At 40.6% G+C, this 26130-nt stretch overlaps 1 long non-coding RNA gene across 1 annotated transcript; it reads left to right on the top strand.

Moving 5' to 3' along the window:
• Positions 1-1421: 1421 nt before the first annotated feature.
• LOC120433305 lies at positions 1422-10439 on the top strand. The gene is made up of 3 exons (XR_005608481.1): positions 1422-2084; positions 9942-10194; positions 10280-10439. It is a non-coding gene; the product is annotated as an uncharacterized LOC120433305 (long non-coding RNA).
• Positions 10440-26130: the final 15691 nt, after the last annotated feature.

Below are 26130 nucleotides of genomic sequence, written 5' to 3'. Positions count from 1 at the left end.
GCAAAAGTCACGTGACCAGTGGCGTCCGAAGCTTCATTACGCGCGTAACTGCTTGGTACCTGATTCAAATGGATATAAGGAAGTGAATCATTCACGGGATTTTGAGTTGATTTTGCTCAATTTATTTTATCTGCAGAAGTGAAAAACTTGAAATGTCCAAAATCATCTTTTCATAATGTAAATATCATTACAGCATATGACTTTAGAAATACTTCCATGTGAATTAAAGCTAATAAAGACTAAAAAAATGTATTTGACACTATACGTAAATTACATTGCTACACATTTTAGAAAATCGTTTTGTTTATTGTTTTAGGTGATAGTCTGCAGGACCCATAAGTTGGCATATCTACCAACTTGCAGTGTAGTTCCTGCACTCCACAGCCGCTTCTGTTCCACGCGAGAGGATTTTCTCTTGGGCAGGAGAAATTATTTCTAAGAAAAGAAACAGACTCGGCCAGCGCACATTAAAACTAATCCTCTTTTAAATGAAAATAACAAAAGGCTACCTTACATAGATCATATTTTTACTTTGCAAGTTCATGGTTAGGGGTGGGTTTTGATCATCGCTTTTCTGATTACAATCCATTCTAAATTGAATAAAGTGATATTGATTCATTAAACTCCTGAGGCGATTTGTAAATTAAATGTTATTTTGCGTGAAATGCCAGCATCTCAGGTTAAACCTCACAAAATTTCGTCAAACACCAAACAGCTAAAACATACAAGCGTAAACACAGAGCACGGACCCGGACGCATCAGAATCAAATTTTGATGTGTCGCGGGGTTCGCTGTGTTTACCTTTTTTTCCCCGCTGGCTTCTGAAGCTGCAGGTTTCATAACTCTCTGTTTACATCTCTAATTAAGTCTCACTAGTGTCAGCTTTCTTTTAATAGATACAAAAATATGGATATATACTGATAAATGATCAGAATTGTAATATGTCTGAGGCAAAACCTTCCAGATTCCAATCAAATTGAATCGGATCCTGTATCAAATCAAAATGATTCTACAAATCAGTGACGATACCCAGCCGTACTCAGCCCCCTAAGCATTTTCTCTTTCCAGTTCACAATCAATCCTACCCCTAGGTCAAAAATATGGATAGGACAATTGGCATAATCTAACAGTTTGTATGAACATACCTGTCCAGCTGTCCAGTGATTAAATGCACAAGTAGATGGAGGCAGGACTTCACAGCAGGGGCATACTCCATAGTGTGCTGTACATTATCATATGTATATTATATATATTGCTCACTTATTGTATTTACCAACATCAAGGAGTCATAAGCAAAGAAAGGCCACACCATGGTGCATGTTTCATAAGGAAAGTTTATTGATCAAAATGTATTAAGCAAATAAGCATTACAAATTTTTCAGCCCCCCAATCGAGGAAAAAAATAACAATTCCATGTTCAAAGCAACGCAACGGTGGCCCAATATCAGAGAGAACTCCACTCTGTGGAGTGAGCAGTGATAATTAAGCAGTCCGTTTAATTTTGCAGATTCAAGTTGCTCTTCATAATTTTCGCCACCAGATGTCACCGGAGAGGACTGTGTTGAAAAGCTTCGAGTAATGAACCGTTTTTCAATACAAGCTTCAGTGATTCAGAAAGCTTCATTTGGCCATCACTAGTCCTTTTCCTGTGTGCAGCATATCTAGTTTTGCTTCGCCTTTGTGTCTTGATGTCTAATTAGTCCAAGCTGTGTTTCCCTCCTGTTTCTCACTCCCTCGTTACTGCCTGTGTATTTAAGCCCTGTGCTTTCCTCTGTTTGTTGCTAGTCTGTCTGCATTTCTTCCGCTTGTTATTCCCTGTGTTTCAGGCTGTACCTTGTTGTTTGTTTTCCTGTTCTGTGTTCTCCGTCTCAAGTTTTTGTTTTGTGTTCTGGGTTTCTAGTCCCAGGGTTTTTATTCCTTTGAATCTGTTTTAGTTTCTCACAGTTAAGGTTTTGCTTTAGTCTAGTCACTGCCCTGTTCTGGGGCATTGGTTTCCATGGGTTTGGAAGTGCTGAAAGAAAGAGGACAGGCTGGTGGTGGAGGAATAGGTTTCCAGGGAGAATGAACCAGCTCGGCTTTGGCAGGTAAGTTGATATGTGACCAGGGCCGACTCTTTAAACAAACTGGGAATACTCGAATATGAGATGGCAAAAACGTTGGAACAGGATATGCAAACAAATCCAGAAAAAGCAATGAAGAGCCTGATTTCCAGACTATATAGAGACAAGGTGGTTCTTAAGCACCCTTGGGGTGATTAAGAGAATGAGGGGCGGGAGATGGTGACAGATATGTTGGTTTGGGTAGATATGGCTAACAGAAACTACAAAATGCAACCAAACACAGTTTGACAGTTGACACCGTCATAACTGAACTCTGGTCAACAGGCAGCTTTTTCCAAAGAGCAGGACCACTGTAACTGAAACTCTAGGTTTTCTAATATATTGCCAACATTTCCAGATGACTGGGGGCTCCCTGAGCCTAGTTTTGCCAAATTCCCTGGAACCCTAACAGATCTAAGAAACAAGTTGTCCAGTTTAATTTAGTTTTCTGTCACAATAACTCAGTGCTTGTGTAGAAAAACACAAACAAAACCAATGCAACGGCCAGCAAATAAACTCTACCTAACTTCAAGCAAATAACTGCATTAAATGAACTGCAGTCATTTCTATTGTTTCAATTTGCTATACTGTTTTATGTACTGTATCATGTACATCAACTAAAAGGCATGTGGGGGGGGGGGTGATTCGCTGACCTTGTGGCTGGTAGATGACCTGCTCTACCTCCTGAGCTGAACAAGCAGCCACTGTTTTTACTTAGGCAAGCATTTAAAAAAAAAAAAAAAAAAAAAAAACAAGAAAAAGAAAAATCAATAATTGATGTAATGACCAATAATAATGTATTTGGATAATTGTTGTCTTTTTAGAATTATATTTTATATTCAAAGCATTTGTGGTAGTGTGTGTGTGTGTGTGCCAACATCAAGCCATCAGTCTGAGTCATGGTGTAATAAGTAAGAGCAAAAGAGTGTTACTCCCACCTGGAACAAAAATGTATAAAACTTGTTTACACACACACACACACACACACACACACACACACACACACACACACACACACACACACACACACACACACACACACACACACACACAATAGGAGAGAGAGTTATGTGAATGAAAGCATGGAGATATTTTATCTATTTATTGCTAGTGGGGGATTTTTTTTTTTTTTTTTTTTTTTCCCTTTGGTCATTCTTTTTAAACCACACAAGTAGAGTTGTTTTCTCTGTGCACTTGCTTTGACTCCAGCTACTTGAGGACTGTTGTATTTACTTAACTGCAACTGAATAATAAAAGCAAACACGTGCCATGCAGTAGCTCAGTAAGACTTCTTAATCTGTCCCTTTTCTCAACAAACAGGAGAAGCCACAAGAACAACAACCTTACAAACCTTACAATTTTCTACAGTGTTGAAAAAATCTCATTTTTATTCACTACATAAATTCGTGTAATTCTTTAAAATAACCATCCTTTGCAACCATAGACTGTAAAAATGAATGGAGCTTCTGAGACTTAAAAGTGATACTAGTGGTCAAGTGCCCTAAACATGAAATCTTTCTAATGTCCTGCAGGGAGTGACTCCTCTGGTTGCAAAAGGAAGTCTGGTTGTAAGGTGTGTTTTGTTTTTTTTTTTTGTTTTTTTTTTTGTTTTTTACAGGCCTCAACACCTATTTTCAGGTCTTTTGTAAATTGACTTTAGGAATGGCCACCTAAACAACAGGCACTTATACTAAAACAGATACAGAGTAGGTGTCCTCCCATAGTATAAATCAGAGAGAGAAGGTACTACCTCTCTCATGACCTTAGGGGGTGTGTGTGTGTGTGTGTGTGTGTATATACCAGAGCACTCTGGAATGCACACAGAGCCTTTGCAGACTACTAAGGATCAGACATTCTATCATTATACAATCGATTATATACCTCTAAGCATATATGATTATATGTTTCTAAACATAAATGACAATCCAAAAATATAACCCTAACAGGTAGGATTTCTTTTCTTTAGATGCTGACAGCTTGTCTTGGATGCCTATCTTCCTGATCCATTGATGGATGCACAGATATTTATATACTGTGTGCACATGTACACTCACCACAGTAAATCTACATACGTTACTGGTGTTAAAGACTAATGAAAGAGTCTTATTATAATAGTCTTAATAGTCTTATTATAATGCAAAGCACAACCTCATGTTTGAAAGTGTTTTGTTTTTTTTTGTTGTTTTTTTTTTTTTTTTTTTCCCCCCCTGTGAAATTCAAGAGAAACAGAATCTGTAACAGTAGCATAGAAATGTAGAATAAGCATGTACAGTTTTAGCACTACTCTATGGAACTATAATATATCTTCGGCACAGCAGGGAGCTGACATGAACAACCTCAACCTTATGCTTATGGCCGCTGAGCAGCTTAACAGCAGGTTAAGAGTCTCAGCTGAAGCTGAGGGAGGACCGTTTCACGCTGCCCGCCCAGATTATTAATAGGGTTCTGAGATATTTTCTCAAGCTGTAATACCATAAGATATCTCATTATTAAAGTGTAATTCCCTCATAGCAATAATGCTTGCTTAATTGAATGTGTCAGTGGTGCCGGAGGATGAAGTAGGTTGTGAAAGACTGCTGAGGGTAAGGTGCCGCAATAGCTTCCAGCAAAACATTGAGTCGAGTGGCAGAAGAGAGGTCGCTGACTGTGACGCATTACCCAAACACAAAGACACAATTCAATACTCGAGGGCTGGGAAATTGATCGGCAGCTCTCAGAGGAGCCTTTGTTCCCGGCTCCATTGTATTAAATGACAGAGAAAATATGAGAAAATGATAGGAAAGAGAAAAACGGGCTAGGCAGGATTGGATAGCAGGGTAGAGAGAGTGATAGGCAGAGCAAAAGGACAAAATTTAGAGAGAAATGTCTGAGGTTAGATTAATAAAGAGAAACTTGGAAACAAAGGTTGGTTGGTTAAGGTACTGCTGAATAGTAGTGCATGGTGAATAGTAGGCAGTGATTCCCACTTGTGTAAAGTCCAATAGTAGCAAAAATGGGCTCTGTTCCACTAACTTTTGCAACACATGGCATCACTTGTGAAGGATTTCATTTGTCTTTCAGAAACATTTTCTTGTGCCTTATGCTTTGTCAGTAATACAATTCAAAAATAAATGAAAACATGTAACCATTAGAGGTCTAATTCATCATATGTGATAATCCTAACTCTAACTGTAACTGTTGGGTCTGAGCTTCCACAGGCCCTGCTAGTTTAGAAACTTATTCCCGTTAACGAAGCAAGGAAGCAAGATGAACAGCTTTAACGGGTTTTTACTTGCTAGCAAGGGAGGCTGGTTGGAACCAGGCTCTTGGAGCTGAACACTCCTCACGTGTCTCCTAGCCAACTTCAAAAAAACAGCCTTCCTTGCAGCCTTTTTATTGAATACAGTGAATACAAGCACCACCCATTGTAAACCCCCCCTATGGTCACAAAAGGTTAAAACACTGCGTGTGTGTGTGTGGTGTGCATGTATGCATGTGCGCGAGTGTGTGTGAGTGTGTGTGTTTGTGTTTGGGGGTGCGTTTGTGTGACACCCCTGCTCACCAAAGGATCATCTCCCCCACCCTGTAAATGGCTTAACCCCTCTAACGGTCTCACCATACACAAACACAGGGGAGGTCATAAAGGCAGGAAGTAAAACATCCTCACTAAATAAGAAACAGAACCCTCACATAGGATGTGTCCCTATAAAACACTACAGCCTCCCCCACCAACAGGCTGGGGAGGGTAATAGAAACAAAAGAATGTCTTTGATGATGCTGTTTGAACTAAGACTTACAAATTTAAGTAACACAATGACAAAATTTAACAATTTGACTCCAACAGTAACTTTTGGAGAAAGACAAAATCAAATAGTTGTTGATTTATGTATGAGCTGGAATGATTATTATCTTTGACCTGATTGCCAGGACTTGGAAGATCAATCCATTAAAAAACAAAAATAACATATACTTAATTCCTAGTTAGAGTTTGGGTTAGTGTTAGGGTTATCACTGATGCCGTTTGTTTTTGTTATTGTGACTCTCAGTAAGTAGGTTTTTATATGAAACTTATTCAAAATACCCAGTCATACAAAAGACTGAGGACAAAAAGGTGAAAAGAGGACATACCAACAAAGGGATGTGATTTTTCCTGTCACAAAATGACTATAGTTTACAAGCATAGCTGCCAATACCTCTAGGTTAGATTTAGATTGCTTTGATATAGGAACTCGGTACTGCTACATGGATCAAATGATTGATTGTTTCATGGTCAGTCCCCTGCTCCAAATTTTAGCAACCAATCAATTACACAGACGACACTGTCACCAAATTAATACTTTTTACCTGTGTTCCTAATGCAGCATTCACGGCTCCACCAGTTCAGTTTCTACTAGTGCCTCCAGCAGCACAACAACGTCAGACACAACAGCAGTGAGGATAGATGGAAGAAGGAAAGGACTTACCAAGCTAGCGGGAAAATGAAATTCCCCTGGATAGCCTTTAACTTTATGAAAAAACACAGTCTTTTGTTAGGTTTGGACTACAGCTAAAAATATGAATGAATGCTACCAACAGGCATTGATACTGATCGAGACATGATCTCACCTTTGTTAAAGTAGGCTTTTCAAACTGGGCTAAAGCACTTGAGCAAGCCATATCTGGACCCAAGTGCTAGCATAATTGTAGCTACTAATGTTAACGTTGCTGCTTCTTTATCTGTCAGCAAACATAAGGTGGATGCTACAATCACTTTCTTAGCTATTCGGTCCTCTCTTCAGTATCTTTTGCATTGACAGATTAAAGGAAAACAGACACAGAATCCAACTTAATCCACATGGTAAGTTTATGTATTCAGATACGATCAGTTCATAAGGAGAACAAATGGCTATCTCATGATATCCTCAACAAGATAACTGAAATTATGGCCCATGATGTCCTGAGAATGATACCTGAAGTCTTTAATTGTGACTATGGCTCAGACAGCTGACATTAAAGTCACATAGCAAGTGTTTATTGTGACTGAAAACTTGGAGTGGGAAGAATTTTTTCTGAGGTTTAATAAGACAAAAAAAGTGACTGACCTGCTCCATAAATTTCAGGGCAAAGACACACCCTCTCTCAGACCTCTATGCTTGATGCAATAGAGCTAATGTTTTCAAATGAAAAAGGTGATGCTAGAGGTAAAATGCTTAATAAAAAAGGCAGAAATGTTGACTTTTTTCTCCCTGAAGCTCATGATGAAATTCTGCTTCCATTTGGAAACAAGATTTTGACACTGGAAAGAGTAACTGCAAAAATACCATGCAATTTCATGGGGATGATATAGATTCAACTACACATCATGATGCATCATGATGTCTCATTTACAGTAGACTAGCCATTCCTTAAGTCAAGAGTAAAGTGGCCAATTTAAAAAAAACAAAAAACAAAAACAAAAAACAGAAAATCCCATGGGGCCCACCCAATATTAAATCTTCACTGTAATCAAAATACACGAGAAAGTGATGTACTTCATTGAAAATCTTATTAAAAAACCCATAAAAAAACACAGGCTGTTGTCTATAAATTGCTTTAATAAATTACCCAGCCATATACAAAGTGTTGCTGTAACAAAAATCTTGCTTGATGAACTCAAGCAAGGAGAGAGACACTTTACCTTAAGAAGTAGATTAATTGTAATTGTGTAATTGTGACGTTTTTCTGTTAATAAGACCTGTAGTAGTGTCAGACATGGTGGTAATGGACTTTTGTTGTAGTTTGTACTTGAAATTATTTATGTTGGCATTCACTAAATAATCTGTTGAAATTTCTTATCACATTCAAGTTATGTGGTGCCTCATAAGTTAAAATGTTCATGTCCAATCAGATCTGTTGGCTGGCGAACATAAGCTGTGGAGTAGGTGGGTTTGGGAGCATGAATTCAGAACCCACTGGCAGAAACATGTTGTGCTATTTGCTGAAGAAGTCGTTGTCACCTGTCAGTAGTATTATGTTGCTTCAACATTATGATGAACTGAGCTGACGGTAATACTGCACTCTTATTTATCTTACGTGTCAGCTGAGCTTGCATAATGCCATCAAGGTTTAGGTGGCCCATTTAAACTAAATTTTCAAACTCGGTTGCATAATATATTTTTAAGGCTGTAAAAATAGCCACACCACCACTCACTGACTGATTGATGTCACCTTTAAATGATGGTGGCATGGATCCAAAGTTTAAAGCCTATAAAGATAGAAAAATAATAACCCTGGATTTGAATACTTCACCATGGGGTGTACTAGTCAGATGTCAAACCACCTCAACTGGTTCCTTTTGGGTAGTGGCTCTGACTTGAGTCTCTCTCAAATGAATGAACACATTATACCTATTGCTAAGGGAGGAAATTCATTTCTACTGTTTTCATCGACAATCTCATTCTTCCCAGTCACTATCCAGTAGGGGTGCAACAATACTTGTATCGATATTGAACCGTTCGATACAGTGCTTTCGGTTCGGTACGCATATGTATCGAACAATACAAAATTTTTAATTTATTTTATCAACTTTTCTTCTGACGATGCTGTCTGTGTTGAGCGCCCAGTGGATCTGCGTTCGACTACTCCGCCTAGGCTGCCCCGTCGAGTGCAGATCCACTGAGCGCAGCGCAAGCTAGCAAGACAGAAGCTAAGCTCATTGCAACATGGCAACTGCCTCAACACTACCCGAAATTGAACCTCACCCACCCTCATTCAGATCCACGTTTGGAACTGTTTTGGTTTTTATGTGAAGCATGACCCTGATGGTAAGCGCGTCATGGACAAAAGTAAAACAGTATGTCGGATGTGCCACGTAATGCTTAATTACATTGGTGGGAACTAGTGCGTTAGCGCAGTTAGCTCATTAACGTGTTGATGCTGTCCAGCCCCACGCACGGGGCGATCTGCTGTAACTCGTTAATGGAGATTTGCCGCGTTATGGCGTTAGTGTCATTTTAACGAGATTAACGCTGACAGCACTAGTGGGAACACAACGATTATGACTGCACATTTACGCCGACATCATCCTAGTGCAAAGACAAGTGGAAGCAGACAAAAACAACAAGCACACATGCTACAAACTTTACCCGAGTCATTTAGACAGCCGTTAGCACATGATTCTCCTTATGGGGACCTGATATGTTTAATATGCTGCTGAGAATATAGCCCAGAAGAAGCGTATAGTATAGCTTTTATTTTGGAAAGAGCCCTTTCTCTGTAATAAACTCTTTTCCAAAGATGAGTGATTTCTCGATCTGATAGATTTATTTATTTTATTATTTTGTTGTTTCAGCAACATTAAATTTAAAAACTGTACTTTTGAGTTAAAATATATATTTATAATTTTAATAAATGACAAATTAAAAAGGCATGAACATTTTTTTATCGAAAAAATATCGAACCGTGACACCAAAGTATCGAACCGAACCGTGAATTTTGTGTATCGTTGCACCCCTACTATCCAGAGCCCGTGACCATGGGCCACCTAATGAAGCCAAAAAACCCACATCATTAACTCTATAATCTAGTATACGCTCTCCCAATTTGTGTTTTGTCCAGTTTGTTGACTTGGTGAAACACACAGAGATGAACTAAATTATATTATGTGGTTTTGTCATGGTCCAGGTGAGCTCCAGTGTTTTTCTATCCCCTCCCTGTGTTCCCTGGTATTCGCCCTGGGTGGAGCTCTCATCGTGCCACCTGTTCCTGATCCACAAGCAATCAGTTTACAGTATTTAAGATCATCATCCCCATCTCTCTTTCGCCAGTTTGTCAGCTAACCTTATGTTGGTATCAGGTCACCTCGTTTCATGTTCCTTGTGAACGACTCCTACTCTTTGCTTCTAGATGCGACGTTTCTCTATCACTCTACTACAAGCAGCTCAGGAGTTTCTGGACGCTGATCTCCACGACCAGGCATCGCTTTGTTGCCGCACCCCTTAGGTTTGCATCGTTCATCATCTCCACCTCCTTGCCCTCCTGCCACTGTCTCTTGTGGATCACTGGAAAACGAGGTTGGAATCATCCCTCTCGCTCACCAGTCTAGGAGCTCACCTGGCCAGCCACCTCCCCCCAGAACTGTTTACGGTTCATCCGCCAAGTAAAACTCCTTCCCAATACTCCTCATGTCTTCAGTCTCGTTTCCCCTGCAATTCTTTCTAACCACTCTCTCCCTCTGCCCACAGTTTAGACCCGCTCTCCTCGTGCCAAGGATCCCTCCTTTGTGTTGCCATTATTTCCTGTGTTCCAGTAAGATAAACTCGTTGAAACCTTACCATTACCTCTTGTGCTTGAATCTCCTTTCGGTTCCAAGTTCTCGGACTAGCCTCTGGGTTCCCATGACAAGTTTAAGAGGTGTTTACAATAAAAGGGTTCAAGCTTTGTTGTCATCTAGTGTTTTCTGAAAAAGTGTGTGTATGCGCATGTGTGTATGTGTCTGTGCATGTGTATGCAGAAGGCATAAATCTGAATGTTCTTGTTGTTTTAGACTTCCCAGAGGCGAGGTACTTCACACTCAGGCTGCCCAACAATGTGACATGTACACTAGTATGGCTGGAGATGTATATGCCTGTTTGTACTATACATATCAGTCTAGAACTACAGACAAGCATGAACACACATACTGTATATATAATTTTTCATTGTCTTCACTGGAACTGAGCCAAAGAATAGCTCAATAAACACTTTGATCAGATGATGGATGAAGCAGTACTTAAGCTGAGTTCTGTTCACAGTTGTAACTATACAGGAAATTGTCTCTAATACCGGTGAATCACTAACAACACTGTAGCTATACAAAGTGTGGCTTATAAAGCTTGGCATACACCCAGCAAAGCACACTTCTAATAATACATGCACTCCTCATAGTAAATCATAATAGTGTCCTGTGTGGGTGTGTGTGAATGTGTATGAATTTGTCTTTGATATAAATAAAGAATCTAATCCAACTGGCAACTTTAATTTAAATAGGATGAAAACCGACTGTTATTACATTAACTGGAATCAGCATCATCAACCACATAAATCACATTAGTGTACCTTTTATTGAACTCTCTTTATTGAACACTCTTTATAGGAACAAACATGTACATCCTGTAATATTTTCAGTTAGCTCTGATCAGTCAATGTCACCAGACTGAGAATTTTTGGTTTTTCAGAAGACATACGCTAATAGTTAACCTCTTAAAATCCAGGCTTTATTGGGTTTGCATTTTTGCCATATGCTAAAAAAAAAAAAAAAAAAAAAAAATGACATTAGAAGATGTAAGTTTTCAAATCACGTCTCTTACATGCACTAGTGTGACATGAAGGACCAACACGTACACACTGTTTTATTTTCAGCTTTTCCAAATTTGCTCTCTGCAGCTTTTCAGCTTTGTTCCTGGCGCCGCTCTCTCCCCCGATCCCAGATGGCCCCTGAAATAGCATGAATGATCACCAAATCAGTCCCAGCTGCTCTGCCAGCCTCCTGGCACAGCCCCCCGGACCCTACTGCACTACCAGTCCTCTGCAGCAAAGCCATAGACCACACCCATGCCACATACCTCCACCGCCAAACTATGTACGGGAAGTCATCCAGCCTAGCCTACTCCCCCTGCCCCCGACCTAGGAGGGGAAATCGACCACGACCATTTGCGCTACTGTATGGAGCACCTTAAACTTAATGTGACAAAATGGTACAAACTGTACAGAGTGGTGAAGTCTGGAGATTGAGGTGATATACCTGTGTGGCCCCTCCCCTATCCTGACCACTTTATAATTGACATCCCCCACTCGCCAAGTGACCACGAAGGGTCCTTGCTACTTTGTGAGTAACTTTGACCCAGAAGAAAAGAGTAATACAATCACTTTTTCTCCCGGTGAAAATTGAATGAGCCTAGCCCAGGGGTCTGCAACCTTTTACACCCAAAGAGCCATTTGGACCCGGTTTCCACGCAAAAGAAAACACTGGGAGCCGCAAATACTTTTTGACATCTAAAATGAAGATAACACTGTATATATTGTTTTTTATCTTTATGCTTTGTATGAACAACTAAGGTGTGCTGCTTATGAAATCCATGAAGTGCTACAGAGAAAATTAAATTATATTTATGTAATCAACACATTTTGAAGTCTTAAAGAAATATAACAAAAGGAAAGACACCCACCTGAACTAAAATGATCCATGTAGCAAACAAAAACTGTTGTCAGCCGCCACCCTTATATCGCCTTTGGGCTGTTGGAGCCTTGACCTGACTCTTAAAAAATAATTGGAAAAAAGCACTATGCTGCTAAAAAATGAAAAATAGATATTTACAAAATTCTGCCTAAATATGTATTTTACCTGGTTAATGCGTGCGGCGGGGCGTGGTCTGCAGCGCCGCCGCAGGGGAGGCGGACGCACCTGAGCGACACCCGCAATCATGCCTCGCTGCCTTTACATCTGCGCTATCTGTGCTGTTGTGTTGTTGGTGGTGTATGTCGGGCTGTGAGCTGAAAAGCTACAGCCAGCTGTATGCGTACAGCAACCGTGTGTGAAAAGTGCTCAATAAAGAGGTTCTCAAAAGCATGCTCATGGAAACATCATCGGGTCTGCCGTGATTTGTTTACAATGGGACTTCTGCTGCACGGTGTTTGTCTTTAACATAGTTCACGGTGGAGAACAGCTGCTGACATAATGTGGATCCGAAGATCCATAATTGGCCTACCTGGGGTTGAAAGTCTCGATAAATGCACGGCGTTTCGGTGGGTACACCGGCTTCTGCGAGTGTGACTCTTATTTTGAGCGATGAAAAAATAGAATATAATTTTATTTTTATATTTCAATATCACAATAATCTTCCAATTTAGAACTACGAGTTAAAAAGAACTAACATAAATAAAATACACTTCAGCTAAATACTTCTAATTTATTTGCCCAAACCACGCGGAGCCGCAGTATAAGGACTAAAGAGCCGCAGGTTGCCGACCCCTGGCCTAGCCCCTCTATCCGGTTGTTCAGTGATGACGTGACGAATCCTACTTCCGGGCCTAAAGTAGTCTGCGTTTAATATGGCTTTTGTGTTGTTAACATGTTTAATGTTTTGTATTTTCTTCTATTTAATCTCAAAAAGCTCCTAAAACAGTCAGTGATCACTGTTGACCTCCCTCGGCTTTTATTACTGCTAATCATTTATTTAAGCTCAGTTTTTAAAACCTTACGATGTAACTACAGCACAGCCCATGCAGCAGTATATGAATGACTAACCTCGTATTGTGGATGGATTATCTCACTTGTTCTCCTGGCTGAAGTTTAGTCCTTTTACAGCATCCTGCCATGCGATTACATTTGTTCCTGACCACCGAGAACACTCACGTTAACTTTTATCGAGTGGAAAAAAAGTTAGCTTGTTTATGTTATGCTAACATAGCTGTGTCGCTAGCGGTCACGTAGCACATCATTATATACCAGCTAGCCAAACTTCAGTAACCCTACAAAGCGTCACTGCTGTTTAGTTTTCCGTCTTCATTTATGTTGGAGGTTATAGCAGAGCTGTACGTTTGAATTTTTTCCCAAAACCCGCAGTCAGGACATGCTATATTGTATTTAGATAGAAGCTAGCGAGCTAACTTCCTGCTAACTTCTAACGCCGTTAAATGTCATAAATTCCATTTTCATGGATGCCTGGATGTTAAACTCAATTGTTACACCTGGTAGAGCAGAACACTGATCATTTTATTAAAGATGAAAGACTTTAGACAGTTTTTCAACTCTCAGTAATGCCACAGTGATCGTTTGATATATGGACCTGCAGCGGAGTTTAGGCCCAGACACGGCCAGTGACGTCAGACTGAACAACCGGATTGTACTTGTGCTGCCCTCACGACACGTGACCATGTGAAGCTAGACAGCCAGCGAACAAAATAGACGAGATCTCCACACAAGGCTTGCTTTTCTTGATTTTACTGAAGATCTTTTTAAGCCTTTCCTCTCTCAAGGCTTCTCCTTGCTATTTAGGGCCCGAGCACAAAAGTGCGAAGGCCCTATTGTATCTGCTCTGTTTCTTATTATTATTATTATTATTATTATTATTATTATTATTATTATTATTATTATTATTATTATTATTCGGCAAATGAATCGGCCTTTTGAGGGCCTAAACATGCTCGAAAACTCATGAAATTTTGCAGATGCGTCAGGTCTGGTGAAAATTTACGTATTTTAATGTCCGTAGACATGTCCAGGGAAAATTGGCTCAGTGCGCCACCTAGAAAATGAGAAACGCGAGCCCCGAGATGGGTATGACCTACATGTATAAAACTCGAACACATATCTAACGTTCGGAGACGCACAAAAAGTCTATTATGGCCATGTCCTAAACCCAACAGGAAGTCCGCCATTTGGAAGTGAAGGTGACATTTTGGCTCTAATTTTGCCATTTCCATGCCTCGAACTTTTGCGAACTCCTCATTGGAATTTCATCGTACAAGCTTCATATTTGGTCAGTGTCAACTACACACCTGGGCCATGTTAAATTGCGGAGCTTTTGAGTTTTCGGGTTACTGTGAGGCCGTGGCGCCACGGCGCGTAATTTCGATGACTCGCCATGAAAATCTTATTGCCTCTCGTTCTGTCATACATTGTCCGACCTTGACCAAAGTGGACACATATGATAAGGCTCCACCCCTGAACATATTTCAACTGCCATATTTGACATCAGGGACAGCGCCACCTAGTGGGAACAGGAAATGTCATGTTTTACACTTTGGGGTACAGTATTGTAATGGGTGACATCTGCAGCCTCAAATTTCTCCAGGAAAGCCTTAAGGAGTTGGTCTTGGGTTACAGAGAAAACTGTGAGTTTTCGCTGAAGGGTGTGACCCAGCAGCATGGCGAACATTGAGGTCTCGCCATGAAGAAACAAATTAGTGTAACTCAATGAAATCCAATGTGATCAGTACCAGATTTTACAGGGATGATGTCAGACCCGCCCTGAACAGATTGATATGCCCATTGTCAGGAATACGTAGAGCGCCACCTAGTGGCACCAGGAAATGTCATGTCTTTCATTTTGTTGTACTGATTTTCACAGGTTCATCGTGGCCACCTCAAAAGCGGTGAATATCACCATCAGTCCCTCTTGATGCTTCAGTGAGAAAATTGTGACTATAAACTGAACGGCGCACCCTGGTGGCAACGCAGTTCACCATGAAAGATGAAGTGGCTTTTGAGGGGCTTGAAAAGTTTAAAAAGTCTTGAAATTTGGCGCACCCTCTAATGTGATGAGGATTTCTTTTTTATATGTTCATTTTCCTTGAACAGCGCAAAATGGCTCCACAGCGCCCCCTACAAAATTTCAAAACAACAGCCCCTGCTCTGTGTTTTATGTATGAGTTTGAAACCTGGCAAGCTTATTGGAGATATCAAGATGTACAAAAAAGTCTCTTGGAGCAATATCCCAAATCCAACAGGAAGTCAGCCATTTTAAAATTAATGTGTAAATTTGGCGACATTTTCCCTCTTTTCAGGCCTCATACTTTGTGAACTCCTCCAAGGGATTTCATTAGATTTTAGCGATCTCCTGTGTGTGGAATCTAAAGACCTTTGTGATGTTAAATTGCGAAGCTTTTTACGTTCAGGGAAGCGGGGTGGTCATGGCGGCACGTGGAGTTTCAATCACTCGCCAAAAGCAGTAACCTGCTGTCGCTCAAAAACACAATGTCCAATCTCTCCCAAAGGTTGCAGGCGTGATGAGACTCGAGCTCGGAAATGTTTGTTATGCCATTTGTCAGTAATGGTTAGAGCGCCACCTAGTGGGACGACTATAATAATGGTTGAATGAGATGAAATTTTAGCTGGTGGTTAAATGCATGAATTCCATCAATGTGACATCAGATCGGAAGCGCTGGTTTTAGGTGTTGGGCTTGGCTCGACGTGCCGGGGGTGCGAGGGCCCTCATATCGCTGCTTGCAGCTTTAATTCTTATTTGTAACTGAAATAGTGAAAATAAATTACTAGCTAATACACATCTTAATGACAAACTTAATGATTAGCCTAGCTTAACACGTGCGTTACATTAGCATCGCAGTTCAATTCAGGTAAACACATATAAAAGTTGTTTCGGAACACATTAATACTCACAAAGACGAACGTTTTCCAAGGTACAAGCGTGTAGGGCACTTTTAGCGTGTACATGAACTTATTCACTGTTTTAATACTGCCGAAGCACTTTTCACAGCATTACCGGAGAAAATACGTCAAAGATAGGCGAATGATCAGAGCGCTCCCTCGCTCCCATTTCCGCACATACAATACAAAGATCGCTTATGATAACGATGTCTCACTCTGAGCAAATTACAAACCCACACATCTTAACTTTTTTTAGCATGAATTACTTATAATATTCCTTAACTTTGAACTTATTTATCACCTTGCTTATGTAACTTAATCAGATTATGCACTAACTACTGACTTTTGACCAAAAGGCATAACAGTACTGGTGACGTTCCGGGACCTGGAGCTAATTCTCTCTTGATAACCTCCCCAATTTGTGTAATGTTTCTCTCAGGTCCAGAACGTACTGAATTTCATTTTTAGCTGGGCTTGGACCTTCTCACAGTTGTCTTTAATTAGGCTGGGGCACATCCCACACCACAAATACAGAGGGTCTAACCAGTGATCCCAGTTGCTACATCCTGGTGAATGAGCTTATGAATCATGGACTTTAAAGTCTTTAACGTCCATGATTCTTTAAAGACTTTAAAGTTATTCAGCTGCTCAACCAGCCAGTCAGTCTGAGGGTGGTAGACGTTGGTCTGAACAGATTTAGTGCCCAGTAATTTGTACAGTTCTTTTAATGTGCGAGACATGAACGATGTGCTGTGGTCAGTCAGTGTTTCTTTCGGGATGCTGACTCAGTAGATGATCTGAAACAGCGCTTGTGCAACACTCTTTGCAGAAATGATGTGCAGCAGTGCTTCGGGAAATCACACTGGAACTAATCTAGAACTAATACTAAGCGATATCTGCGTGCACTCTGGTGAGTGGGCAACTGAATTAGCATGAATGATCACCAACTGCCCTGCTAGCCTCTTTGCACTGTCCTCTGAAACCGGCTACACCATCGCTCCTCTGCAGCAGAGCCACAGGCCACACCCCTTCCACAACAAGTATTTGAGCTCTTACAACCTCTATTTGGATGCATTATCTAGAGAACAATTTTACATAATTGGTGGGTGTGAACTCAACCATGATCAGATTACCTGTTACCTATTCAGGATTAAGTGTTCATTACATTTTTTTGAGTCTTTCTGAGTTGAGAAACATTAGTTTATTGTATTTCTCATTTTTTGGCAGTAAGATCCTAGAAAAAACTATAGGAAAACACTTATAGCCAAGATTTCCACAAAGATTTTTTGCCAAATCTTATGTTTTTCTATTGATTGAAATAGGGATTGCGGAGGTGCTCACCAGCTGTTGTTACCATTGGTTATTGAAACAATTAACAAACTGCATCTAGGTGAAAACGAAAACAAAACAGCAGTCACCTCAAGGTGCTTTTTACATTGTAATGTACAGTAAAGACCCAGCAATAATACAGAGAAAACCCAAACAATCAAATGACCCCCTATGAGCAAGAAGTTTTAACAGGTAAAAACCTCCTGCAGAACCAGGCTCTGGATGGGGCAGCCATGTGCCAGGACCAGTTGGGGCATCGCTGCAGATGGCTTCAGCCTTATCTAAAAAGATTAAGTGAAAATTCGTCGTATGACTTGTTTCCTGATAAGTGTGCAAAAATGGAAAAAAAACAAAACCCCCAAAATAGAATGAAATACCATGGTGGAAGACAATGTCATATTTCTGTTATTGGGTTCTTGGATAATAGACAGATAATTTCAGCAATAGAAACACTAGTGCTGCTAGTTTGGCTGTCCTGTGTAACTCTGTTACTTGATATTGACCCAATTATCCTCCCTCCCCCTGCACACTGTGTACAAAGTGAAGTGAGGGAGGGAGTTGACTGACAAATTCAGGGCTCACAGTCTGGAAGCAGTAACACAGACTGGGTTAGTATATTATATATTTTTTTCAATCTAACATCTCAAAGAGTTTAAAGCATTTTACCATAGTACAGTGTCAAGGGTGACGACCAACCACCACAACAAAGAAAACCATATACTTGGGTTAGTGAGCAGTTGAACCATATATATAATCAGCTAAGGTAATTTAAATGACTTTGATAAATTGCTGATTTTTCAAAAGAACTATCTGTAGGGTTTACGGAGAATTGCCCAAAAAAGAAAATGTTGGGTTTATCTAAGCACAAACCCCGCTGGAACACGAGACCAATAACTACACGACAAAACAAGGCAAGAAGGCGCTCTCCGTGTTTGCGGCTCACGAGGGAAGTCAGCCCAGGCCTTCACCTGTCCTTAGCCAACTTCGACTGATTCCTTCGCTACAGCACTTTTTATTGTCACATACATGAATATGCAATTACAAATACACGTGACATTCTTAAGCAGGCATATCTGAACAACATCGGTGTCTGTATTCTGTGTGTGTGTGTGCGTGCATGTGTGTATGAGGTATGCAGAAAAGCAGAAGTAAGCGTCTCGCTAAATTATAAGAACAGGAACTTGCAATGGGTCATGTCTCAAATGAACATTTAAAGGTGTAAAGTCTTGCAGTTTTAAGAAACAGAGCAGTGTAGTTCCTAAAGCTATAATGGAAATTATAACATCGAGGCTTCTTCCTCTCATCTCATGGTACACAAGTGCACACAGATTCTTATCAGACCTAATAAGGATATGATTTTCATCAGCATACAAATAATTATATATTTCTAAGCATAAATGATTATATGTTCCTAAGCACAAATGACAATATAAAAAATATCAATTCCAACAGAAAAAATATCTAAAAAGCCACAGTTCTGTGGACAAAGATTCCCTGTTGACGCCAGAGCTCAGAGGAGTCCAGACTGCTTCAAGCTAATAGGAAGACAACACTTACTAAAGTAAACTCTTGTTAAAGCCAAGGTATGCCGAAGAGCATCTCAGAATGGGCACCATAGCCTACCTTGAAGCCGATGGGCTACAGCAACAGAAGATCACACTGAGTGTCACTTCTGTCAGCAAGAAACTGAGCTGCAATTTGCATGAGAACAAAAGAAAAATGTTGCCTGGTCTGATGAAGTCTCAGTTTCTGGTGTGACATTCAGATGGTAGGGTCATAAACGCACCACAGTGCATCTGAGGGTTGTTGCTGACCAAGTCCATGCTGCTATGAGCTCCCCACGAGGAGGGAGGGAGGAGGAAGAGGGCCCACTGCACCACCCACTTTGAATAAATAAATAAATAAATAAATAAATAAAAAACACCCCTCAGGCTGTAAGGAGGGAGCCTGTTTATAGGGGTCAGCAGTTCAGTGACTTTGATATTAAGTGTATGTGAGAGCATAACCCCATTCTCCTGAGACATTACTCAGCTACAGTCTGGTCAAAAGAGAAAGGAAGAGCGTGAAAACGAGATTCATGCCCACTCATTTTTGAGTATGAGGCACTTTCAAAATCAAATAAATAAATCAGGCTCCTGCAATGGGAAACAATTCCACAGGTTTTCAAATATAATTTAGTATAGTTCTGAGACATTCTATAATGCTTTAAAATAATTATTCTCCACTTTTGTCATTTAAAATAATCCCTGGTGAGTCAGCACAAAAACATTTCTGTGTGGAGTTTGCATGTTCTCCCTGTGTTTGCGTGGGTTCTCTCCGGGTACTCCGGCTTCCTCACACAGTCCAAAGACATGCAGTTAGTGGGGTTAGGTTAATTGGTAACACCAAATTGCCCATAGGTGTGAATGTGAATGTGAATGGTTGTGTCTTTCTGTGTTAGCCCTGCGACAGACTGGCGACCTGCCCAGGGTATGCCCTGCCTCTCGCCCTAAGACAGCTGGGATAGGCTACAGCCACCCCACCCCCGCGACCCTGAAAAGGGCAAGTGGAACAGAATGGATGGATGGAACTGTGGGCTTGTTACACATTCACATTAAGGTGACAACCCTATAGTTAACTCACACCTAACCACTGTGGGCCCAAATGGACTCGTTTACTGGGAATCAACTTTTTTTAGAGTAATGGGCAAGATTTTAAGGGTGCTTCATGTATCTATTTGCTGAGAAGCAGTGCTTAACATAACTACTACTAAATGATTATGGTTTCTTTTCTCTCTCAAGATGATGCCACACTGCTTCAATGACATTTACATCCAGGTTCTGGAGGCCAATCCATGAAGGATAGAGTTGCATTGTGTCTTTTTCAATCCAGGTATGACTTTATTGCATTGACAGTGTGTTTGGGACCACTGTCATGTTGAAAAATGAAGCTGTTGCCAGTCAGACGCTTTCCAGATAGAACTGCATGGCGGATCAAAATCTGACAGCACCTTACATCAAAGGCATCAAAGTCCCTAACACCACTGGCTGAAATGCAGGTCCAAATCTCGAAAGATCGTCCACCATGTTTTAGAGATGGCTGTGGACACTCACTGGCACACCTCTCAAATTAAAGTTTGGGTTCACCACTTCACAAGACCTGTTGCCAATGATTTCACTCAGGTTCTTGTGTAATTTGGCATAGCAGCCTTTTCTCCTTGCTTCAGTTGACAGCCACCTTTCAAATGACACCTTTCTGGTGACGCTTTAGCAAACGTTAGATGGATAAACTGAAGGGACAGATGCAGCTCTCAGGTCCCGTGTCTTGATTTGCTGGATTTTCCTTCTTTTCATTAAGGACATAACTTTCAGATACTGTTCATCTGCTGTAGATGCAGATGAACAGGAATAAAGTGTGAAATATACAATTTAAAATTGTCTGTTATGCCCAGACATCCTTCAGGTGTCCTTTTATGCCTGGATGATTTATAGGTCAAAAAAGAGTAAAAAAAAAGAGTAAAAAAGTATCTAATATCCAAATAAAACTTTGAAAGACCTTCAGAAAGCTGGATGAAAAATGACAAGATTTGTATTGTGAATCATTTTTTGACTGACTGGTGGAGATACTGTTAAAAAAAATTAAGATATTTAATTTCTGAAAAAAAAATTAAACAAACACTTGAAATATTTCACATTATGTGTAATGAATATAGAATATATGAAAATGTATGAAAATATATGAACTATTCATATTTTTTGAGATATACCATACCCACATAGCAAAATTGGTATGGCTCGGATCAGGCCCACACAATGTGCTTACACATGCAGTTTCAGCTCTGGCCCCAGATGTCAGCCTAATGTGTACCTTAATCAAGCCATGTAATAACGACATGTCCCAGAACATGCAAAACAGTGCAAAAGTAACATGACAAAACTCTGTTCAGACAGTGAAGGGACTGATTCTTATATAGCGCTTTTCTAGTCTCCCGGATTAGTCAAACTGCTCTATACAACATGCCACATTCACCCAATCACACGCTTTTTCTTAACTGAATGCTTCCTAACTACATTCATACTCTTGACATGTAGACTGGAGGAGCCAGGGATCAAACCACTAACCTTCTGATCAGTAGGTGACCTGCTTTACCTCCTGAGCTACAGCCACGCACTGGCAAAGATGAGTAAACCGTTACTAGGTTTTGGATAAAGTGTACACTCACAAACCTTTCAAACCTGCATTTGAAACGTTGACTACTATAGCAGTATAGTATTGGAACATGGCATTTGGGTCTTCTAACTAAAATAGGAAAATAGGAACATAAATAGTGCCATCATTGCCAGACCTGGCCCACATCTGGTTGACATACACTCTGCCATGACACCGGTCAGTCAGAAGTGCCAGCTTGATGCCAGATCCAGGCCAGACCTGTTATCTATGAGCCTGGGCCACATAAACCAAACCACAATTGAGCCAGATATGGCATGCCATCACATAGACAGTGCCATCTATGCCAGGCCTGGCCCATATCTGGATGACATACGTCTTATCATGCCAGAAGTCAGCCAGCAGTGCCAGCTTGATACCAGATCCGGGCCAGACCTGCTTGCTATGTGGGTATGTGAAGTATTTGTATCTTGGCATCATAGGCACTCCTATGTTTATTTTTCCAAAGTGAATTGCTGTGTCACTTTGTGTTTTCAAAAGTACAAGTAAATTTATTACTAGTGGCAGATGGAGAACAATGACCTGAACATCCAAAGTGTTTCCTGTGTTAGAGGCCACAGACAAACAGCTTCCTAACCAAAGTGGAGAGTAACTATTTCTCGGCAGTATGAACATGCTCAGTGCTTGTGTGAGCTCTGCCAGGCTTGTGGTTAATGCAACAATGTTGTAGGTCATCTCAGCTTCAAGGAGAGGAACATATCTGGTAATTAGCACTCCCACAGGGAGCCCAGCAGCTGTGTCTAACTAAACTACAATCACTACCAGCACAGGCATTGCACATACACTTGTGATGCTATAAAAAAAAAAAATCAAAAACATGTTTGTTTGTTTTTAGAAATGTAAGAAATATACACTCAACAGTTCATTAGGTACACCTTGCTAGTACTAGATTAGACCCTCTTTCGTTCTTTAAATGTGTTCTATTGGGTTGAGATCCGATGTTTGTGGAGGTCACTGTCACCTTATACATCTTATACTTAGCCTCTTCTTAAGGTTTTGCCACAGTATATCACTTTCCTCCATCTCACTTTATCCCTAGCATCCTCTCCTGCCGCACCTACCCTGCATGCTCCAAAAATGAGAGTTAATTAAATGTCTATTAAATAAATCTAAAGACAAGCTTAGACTAGACAACGGGAAGGAAAAACAGGAAGAAACCTCTGGCAAAACCAGGCTCAGGGAGGGGAGGCTATCTGCTGTGATCTGTTGGCGTTGTTATTTATATTGATATTTTTATTAATATGTACTGCCTGTACCTTGTTTATATAGAACTATTAAGAGTTACACAGCCGGACACTAGGGGTGGGTGGATTGATTCAAATATCCATAGTATTGATACCAATGGTTCTATTGATATCAGTTTAGTATTAGCATGACAGGATCAATACTTTACTTTTCTGTCCTCTAAGTTCAGTATGTCGCTCTTGTTCATCAGCAAGTAAAAATGTCCGTGGAAACACCTTCTCTCATGCCGGCACACTTTTCTCTGCCCCTCTCTGCTGTGTTTAGTTGTTCTGTGGTCACTTCACTTGGCAGCACTGAGGAGAGACATGCTGTAGTGAGTGAGAAAGCCTAGCATCGAATAGAAGTACGTTATAGCTGTAAATGAAATACTGCATACAATGATGCATGTTGCAAGGAAAACATGAAAGACCACCAAGAAGAGAGCTTTGTCCCCAAATGAGCAGTGAAAGAAATGAAGAGAAGAAGAACGAAAACCTTCAGGACAGATTCAGCTGTCACAGTCCTTTCATAGTGGCAAAGAATAACGAGGTAGCTGAGTGTGGGAGTGGGTTCTACTGATAAAGAACGGTAAATAGAACAGATTCCCAGTCCCTAAAAATGGTGATGTTCTGTAGAAAACTGGTTACAGGGCTGTGCTCAACTGACTTTGCATGTCCTCATACTGAACTGACCCCTGATTGTTCTAGAGCGAGCTGTGTGATGTTTTTCTTTTGTGTGTGTGTGTGAGTGTGTGTTTGCATGTGTGTGTATAAACTGCGGCAGACAGGCCCTGACAGATTGGTGACAGTCTGTCTACCCAGGATGCACCTGGGTGCTGTCCAGATCACTGCCATATATTTCATGTTAATTAAACTGGGCACACACTGCTGACCTTTTGGCCCCTCATTGTGTGTACTTCTGTGTGCATCTTTGCAGACTGGGACTGATGTATTTGGATTACCCCCCTCTCCTGCACGTCCTCCTCTCACCTCCCTCTGTTTTTGCTCTCTTCTCTAAATCCTTGCCAGCATCCAGCTCTCCTCTTAAAGCTGTGAAATGACACTGAGCTCTTGTCCTGCGGCTCTGGCACACTGTGCTCAGCCATCTGGAACCTGAGGTTTGTCTGTAAAACTCTGTTTCTTCAACTTTTCACAGCAAGGGAGACAATTTTAATCTTGCTCTGCATGGGACAGAAGCTCACTGATGCATATTGCTGTTTTCTCTGTTTCTGTTTCTGTTTCTCGGCAGAAATAGCCTGTGTGAGTTCAAACACATGGTTTCCAAACTGTGAAGATTGGATGGTGAGTCAGCTTTGGTAGAATGGACTGACAGTGGACGCAAAGGAGCTGTACTTTTTCTAGGTCACTGGTTTTCCAGTGTGACTCCTGAGCCTTGATAGTGCAGGTTTTCTTTGTCATAGATTTCCAACACATCCTCGTCCCAAGGCATGAAGTACATGCCACAGCCACATAAATAATGGGCCCAGAAAACTGGCCTTTATGCAAATCTAAAGTCTGTTAATGAGATGGCAGTGGTTTCAAATGTCATGCCAAGCAGTCCTGATCATGTGTCTGATAAGAGTTATCATGTTATATGAAAAACCCATTACCTTAAGATGTCTTTAGCTGATGAACATAAATATTATTTGTTTTACTTTAAATATCTTAATTAGGGTCCCTGGGCCACCAGTGCTACTCAATGGTATCTCGAAATATGAACATATGCAATGGTTTTTATACAGCACTTTCCTACTTAAATCACTGTATATAACTCGTAATCACCCATTCATAGAAGCACTTTTTTCTATATAACATTTACACTCTAATGAACACATGAGGAGCAACTCTGGGTTCAGTATCTTGTCCAAGGATACTTTGGCTGGAGTAGCCAGGGATCGAACCACAAACCTTTCAACAAGCAGATGAGATGCTGTACCTCCTGAGTTACAGCCACCCAAATTGAGGGACTTACAAATAAAACTCTACCAATAAGGACGCCGGCTTGCTTAACGCGCTATGCTTCAGATGCTGGGGATCCAGCATAGAGGTGAGCTACTGGAACAAAACACACATGGAAAAGGACGGACAACACAGAAGCACTGGAACTATGTTCATCAGTGGAGTTTATATATTTAGGTTTTGTACAGATGGGACTTCAAGTGACCTGCAGAAATAACCCCCGAAACCATTATTGAGCTGGCTTCCAAGTGTCGAGCTCACCCTCCAGAAGAATTTTGAATGAATAGATGCCATTTGCACTAAGAAAGGATTCTGACTGGTCCTCGGCTGGATCAATTTCTGTTGACCTTATTGTGCTGACTCTCACTCTAGTGCCACTTGTTCAAAAAACAGATGACAAAGAAGAGAGGGACTGTTCATACTTGTAAAATGCAGTTCAGCCTTTTCTGCTTCCTAAGAAATGTCTCCAACCCAACGGTGCTAACCAGCATTGTGACTTTGTGTATAAAAGCATGTGAGTCAGCTTTTGTTGTTCTTTGAATCCTGTTCTCTGACTCAGCCACTTTGTCCCCGAATTACCTTTTAACAGTTATATCATCTGAACACACCCCTGGGAGGTGGACTCTTGTTTTCCATTTAACCACACAATTTTCCTGTGTTGTTGTTTTTCCTTTTCTTTTCTTTCTCTGCACATCCTTCACCTTTTTTGCTCACTACCTCCTCCTGTGATAGCTTTATCCTCAGACTCGGAGGGAAGGTAGGTGGAGGTGGCTGTTGTACTGTCCTGCAGAGCTGGATGGGCAGTTTGTCATTGCCATGTGTGCTTCACAATGTGCAATCCTGTCAAAATGCATTACCCACAAAACCCATGCTGATACATAGATGATTCCATGTTAAGGTAACTGTGTGTACACTGAAAAAAAATTATATTTTCTTTTTTATTTCTAACAGGTCAAATCTCTAGACTCTTTCTACATGTTTAAATATGATGCAGATTTATTTTAAACACAGTTTAAAATAAATCTGCATGTCTTTGGATTCTCTGAATGCTGACATTTCCGATTACACATCAAAAGTTATTTGCAGAATTAATATATATATGGTAGGCTTTCTCCTGCTTACTGTCTGTATTTCACATGTAAAATTAGCCACCACTCACTTCCTTCTTAATCCGGTTTTCTGTATTTTCTTTTAAAAAATAAAGAGTTTGTTTTGTTTTTGAGGCTTTTTA

Source organism: Oreochromis aureus, linkage group 15, assembly GCF_013358895.1.
Source record: "Oreochromis aureus strain Israel breed Guangdong linkage group 15, ZZ_aureus, whole genome shotgun sequence".
Lineage (NCBI taxonomy): Eukaryota > Metazoa > Chordata > Actinopteri > Cichliformes > Cichlidae > Oreochromis > Oreochromis aureus.
This window is presented reverse-complemented; position numbering and strand designations above follow the sequence as displayed.